The following is a 6,054-nucleotide window of genomic DNA, read 5'->3' as shown; positions in this document are numbered from 1 at the left end:
TAAAGGGAGGGCAAGAGCTGCTCAGAGCACTAGCCCCATCTAAGAATAGAGGAAGACTTCCAAGTATGGAATCCCAATGAAATCTCATACCCGGCACCAAACTTTGCCAAGGTGGGTACTCAGTAGACCTTGGATAAATTGAATTGTTACACCCTTTTGATCAAAGTTTGCCTCAAGGGCACTACAAAAGGAGTGCCAATGGTGATTATTTCCAGTATTTTGTTATGAAAATTTCCAACATATAGAAAAATTTTTATAATTTTTCATGGAACACCTCTGTACCTATAACCTAGATTCTACCATTAATTAACATTTACTCTACTTATCACAACTCTATCTATCCATCCCTATATTCATCCAACACTCATATTATTTTTTTGTCTGGGTATAGTATACTTATCGATGGTACATGACAAGGTAGGGCTCCCCAAGCCCCTCCCTTTCTTCAGGGGGTCTGTGATGGAAACTGTGTAGAGGTTGAGGGATTCTCAGTATGTTGAGGGGGTGAGTTGGGGAAAGGATTCTCCAGCAGCTGAGGCACTGTCTCTTCCTCTTTCGCTCCCTCGGGCTGGTGGTCCAAGGGATCTTACTCCTTGGAGACCATGTGGACCATAAGGTCCACCACCCAGTTGCTGTAGCCAAATTCATTTCATAATAGGAAATTTGCTTGACAAAGTGGTTATTGAGAGCAAAGCCTGCTCCAGCATCAAAAGTGTAAGAGTGGGTATCACTGTTAAAGTCACAGGAGACAAAGTGGTCCTCAGTGTTGCCCAGGGTGCACTTGAGGGGGCCCTCTAATGCCTGTTTCACCACCTTCTTGATGTCATTGTACTTGTCAGCTTTCTTTAGGCTGCAGATAATACCTACGATTGACACATTGGGGATCGGGACACAGAAGGCCATGCCAGTGGGCTTCCTATTTAGCTCAGGGATGACCTTGCCTACAGCCTTAGCAGCACCAGAAGAAGTAGGGATAATGCTCTGGGTAGCCCCTTGGCCATGGTGACACAGCTTCCCAGAGAGGTCGTCCATGGTCTCCTGGGTGGCAGTGATGGCATAGACCATGGTCATGGGTCCCTCCACGATGCCAAAGTTGTCATGGATGACCTTGGCCACAGGGGCCAAGCAGTTGGTGTTGCAAGAGGTATTGCCAACAATCTTGAGAGGGTTGTAATACTTCTCATAGCTCATGCCCATCGCAAACATGGGGGTACCAGAAGAATGAGTGGAGATGATAACTCTTCAAGTGAGCCCCAGCCTCCTCCATGGTGGTGAAGACCCGAGTGGACTCCACAACATACTCAGCACCAGCATCACCCATTTGATGTTGGTGGGATCTTTCTTCTGGAAGATGGAGGTGGGCTTTCCATTGATGACAAGTTTCCCATTCTCAACCTTGACTATACCATTTAATTTGCTGTGGGTAGGATCACACTGGAACATGTAGACCATGTAGGTGAGGTCAATGAAAGGGTCATTGATGGCAACAATATCCACTTTGCCAGAGTTAAAAGCATCCCTGGTAATTAGGTGCCCAATACAGCCAAATCTGTTTACTCTAACTTTCACCATCGTGTCTTGGGGACACAGCTGGCACTACACCAGAAGATGTGATTGTTGAACAGGGAGAAGCAGAGAGATAACTCATATTATTTTTATGCATTTCAAATTAAATTGCAGGCATTGGTATCCTTCTCCATAAATACTTCAGTATACATATCATTAGAATTCAATATTTGTTTCCAGTCTTTTCCTTTGAAATAAAATGATCATTCACTAAAGTTTGACAATTGCAAACACTTGTGTAACACAAATCCTAATCAGGATTGCCATCACTCCCAGAAAATTTAGCAGTAGAGATTTGAGAGCCTTTGAAAAAATATCTTTACCTCTTTATTCAGAAAAAGAGTGAGAATAACTTAAAGAGTTTAAAATTTTATAGGAACTGTCCACCATCACAAACTGCCTCAGATCTCACACTATTAAAGAGTTGCTTTCTTCTATTTGTTTTAGCAAAATCCAAACTCCAAATGCATAGTTGATGGCAAGGGAGAGATTTATGTGTATGTACAACATTAGCTGAAGGTCCAGTGAGTTGGCAAACAGGCAGGAGAGAATAAAGCAAAATTAGAATCATATTTTCTTGTGTGGATTAAAAAAATAATGTATACAAATAATTTTTGTCAGAATAACAGGTATGCTTTGGGTCTTAATACATGTAAGTATGTTTTCTTTGTACCGGATTTTCTGGGGATATCATCTTTATGCAGAAAAACACAACAACCAAGGAGCCCTCTGAGAAGTTGTACGTGTTGCCAAGTTGAATCCAGTGCCAAGCTAAATCCCTACCACATGGTACATATAAGTTGAATCTCTTCCAAATGCAGGGCTCCTTCTTAAGTAGCTGTGTTGACTAATTACTTTCATCAGGATAATTGCACCTAAGAAAAGGGTACAATTATTTCTACCTAGTAGAATGTTGACATCGTTTAATGAAGAATTAATGCATGTGGTGACAAACTATGTATTTAGAGAGGAAATAAAGCACTTACCAACAATCTGTTTCCAAGAAAGAATTTGTAAGCATGTCTGGTATGCTTTTTTTTTTTTAATTTTTTTTTTAACGTTTATTTATTTTTGAGACAGAGAGAGACAGAGCATGAACAGGGGAGGGTCAGAGAGAGAGGGAGACACAGAATCTGAAACAGGCTCCAGGCTCTGAGCTGTCAGCACAGAGCCCGACGCGGAGCTCGAACCGGACCGTGAGATCATGACCTGAGCTGAAGTCGGACGCTTAACCGACAAGCCACCCAGGCCTCCCGTCTGGTATGCTTTTAAGTACTCAGAATGAAACTAATAGGCATTTCTACAGCACACAAGACTCAGCCTCTACCTAAGTCCATGCATGCCAATGAATTGACATCCTCCAGGCACTAGTGGGTTCTATGTCATGGTTGAGAGTCAGTGTAGCATGAATATTAGGTTCAGGTAGTGCCCACTCACACCACCACATTTCAAAGTGACCTTTCTAGTCACTGTTACACATAAATAGTAAACCCACAGCATCCTTCTTTGTGGGAGTGGCAAATTTTCTAAAACCGCAATGCAAGGGATTATAGTTAAAACCTCCGTTGTATTGACTGGGACTAGAATAGTCACGATGAATAAGAGCCCTAAAATTCATTCCTTCGTATACTTGTTGAACACATACTGATCAGTCAACTATTATATGGAAAGTGCTATGCCAATTACTACATAACAACCCAAATGGAATATAAATTCAAGAGGCTTATAACTCCAAAAGGAGTTATAGCTCCAAAAGGACCATTCAATCATTTATTCAACATATCTCTACCAGAACTGTGGTGAACTCTGTGGTCCACTGCCCAAATAGTCCTCAGTCCCAAATAGACTGAGGCACCCATTTCTCCAGCTGCCAAGAGTACAGACTGCTGATAATTCACAACTGAATTCCTCCCCAGGAATTGCTCTAGGTGAAAAGAATACACATCCTTCTTCCTGGAGGCATCTGCATCCAGTGACTGATGGTGCTGGAGTACAAAGTCTCTTGACTCAACTAGGACAACTGTGAAGAACATGACAGCTCCAGATCTCAGCTGAGGCCTCTCCTGCAACTACATCAGAATTCAACTTCTTCCTTTGCGCGGTCCTGTGACTCTCACTCATCACAGGTGTTGGTACTAAAAGCACTCCTCAATTAACCTTCTGCATGGAAACCTCACAGCCTTAGTCACCTGAGGAAGCCAACCTGGGACAGTTCCTGCCAAAAATGATTCTAGGAAGGCAACCACAAGATGGAATTTATGAGCTGGATCACCTAGTTCCAAAATGAGAATTCTATCACTAGTGTGCAGTTATGGTGCAACTATTTTAAAAATCCACTAATGGAGAACTGAGGTAAAAATGAAAGTCCAAGGGTAAAATACTACCAACATGAGATGGTATGAGACCTTAGGGGCCTCCTCAATAATACAAAAAAGATTCTCATCTCCTGCAAACAGAGGACAGAAAATCTGTAGATTGGACCCAGGCAGAGAAACACAGAAGGTTGAATTCTCTACACCAGCAGGTCTTTTATAGTATAGGCAGGATTCTGATTAGGAAGGAGTGGGACATGGAGACTTGAAATGCAAACATGTTGGTTGATGCACTAGAAAATCTTGAATCTTTGTATGTATTCAGACTCCCCTGAATCCTCTATCTATTCAGAAGTGGTCCACTCCTCTCTTTAAAGGCTTGCACTCCCCACTCCACTTTTGCTTGAAGATGGTACAGAAGTTTTTGCCTTGCAAAATAACACACATCCCTTTGTGATCTGCCCTAGGTCAGATCTCCTGGCCACCGGGTCATGGAGAAAGTTATAACAACCCATCTGGGGTAGTTCTGAGCCTGCTAAAATATGTTAAAAACTATATATCAAAGAAGCTGCACTACCTAGCCAACATTTCCCAGCAGGAGCCAGGAGAGTTTCCATGAGATTACATCCTGAGTATGCTGTATCAAGGAGAACAGAATGTGAAGTTGGAAATTAATGAGTTCATCAATATGTGAGCATTCTACTGTGATCCAAGGTTTACATCCCATCAAGAATCCCAGGAGACAGTGCTAATATGCTGTTAGGATGGTTCTTGGAAGCTTGGACAAAGCAATAGCCTACACCTAATGAAGTAGAAATGGGACAGATGGTTAAGACAGTAATCAAAAGATTCAGAGAAGTGAGGCTATTAGATTATATATAATACATAAGGCCAGAAAACCCACCCAACCACAATGTTCTAAGAAAGGGCTTACAGGACAGTCCATTGACCAGAGTGTTAAGTAATGTGCCAGTAAGAGGGACACTAACATCATTAAGAAGCTCAATGGCAGTTGTCTTTGGTCATCCAGGGCAATAAGAGATCCTGCTAAAGAACTAAGCTCCCTGATAACCATGGACATGACAGGATCCCCAAATAAAAGAATCCAGATAACTGAAACCACTGAAAAGAGTCTACTTCACTGAAAAAGAGAGGTAAGCACAAGTATAGTAAATAGTAATGGGTAATGAAGTATGACTTGTAAAGAACCATGGAGGTGGTTAAGAGAACATGGCACTCCAAATGTCATGATAAATGGGCAGCCTATGAAAGTATTTCTCAAGTTATACAATTAAATGAAATTAAAGATGAATGATCAAGAGAGTGGGGGTGGATACCTCAATAAAAATTCCAATATTCAGATCTTGTCCAATATTGAGACATGAGCCATCCTCAGACCTGGAATACACTGACTGATGGAAACGTCATCCTAGGAAAAAGAATTCAATGACACCATGAAAAGTTACTTGCTAATGATTCTTCCATAAGGGACCTCTGTCCATTTACCCAAATAACTTTACACTTGAGAAAAAGAAATATCTGAATATTTGAATGAGAACTATAGGGCACAGAGTCCTAATTAACATTTATATCAAAACATCAGCATAGGCCTCTATTATAGTAGGGCTATATGGGTACATACAATAAATGGAGCTCTGGTCCACACCCTGCTTACTGTGGGTCCACTGGGGTCCATGGACCTACTCCATCATCATTTCCCCAGTCTTTGAATGTATAATTGGAATAAATATACTTGGTAGTTGTTAGAACTCATACAAAGCTTCTTTAGTTTGTAGGTTAAGAGCTATTACAGTGGGAAAAGCCAAATGGAAAACTAAGAAACTGCCTTCTCATTACCCTCCCCAAATAAGACTGTATTCTAGGACATCCTCTCCAAAGTAAATGACAAATTATAGCATCTCATAACCCCTAGCACTGTGAAGAAAGCACAATGTTTGGTAGGCCTAAAAGGGCTCTGGATGCAGCATATTCCACATGTGTAAACACTGCTTCCACCCACTTACTGAGAGACATGGAAGACTTACAGGTTTGAATGGATCCCAGAGAAGGAAAGAGATCTGCAACAGGTCCAAAGTACAGTACAAGTAGCCTTTCAACTTGGGGCATCAGACCTAGTAGACCTTTGGTATTAGAGGTATCTGTGTTGACAACAGAT

The 6,054-nt window shown here is 41.5% G+C and overlaps 1 pseudogene; it reads right to left on the bottom strand.

Moving 5' to 3' along the window:
• Positions 1-586: 586 nt before the first annotated feature.
• Positions 587-1,575, bottom strand: LOC122202488 (annotated as a pseudogene).
• Between the last annotated feature and the right edge of the window lie 4,479 nt (positions 1,576-6,054).

Source organism: Panthera leo, chromosome D2 (assembly GCF_018350215.1).
Source record: "Panthera leo isolate Ple1 chromosome D2, P.leo_Ple1_pat1.1, whole genome shotgun sequence".
NCBI lineage: Eukaryota > Metazoa > Chordata > Mammalia > Carnivora > Felidae > Panthera > Panthera leo.
Note: the sequence above shows the minus strand (reverse complement) of the source record. Positions and strands in the feature narration are given on the sequence as shown.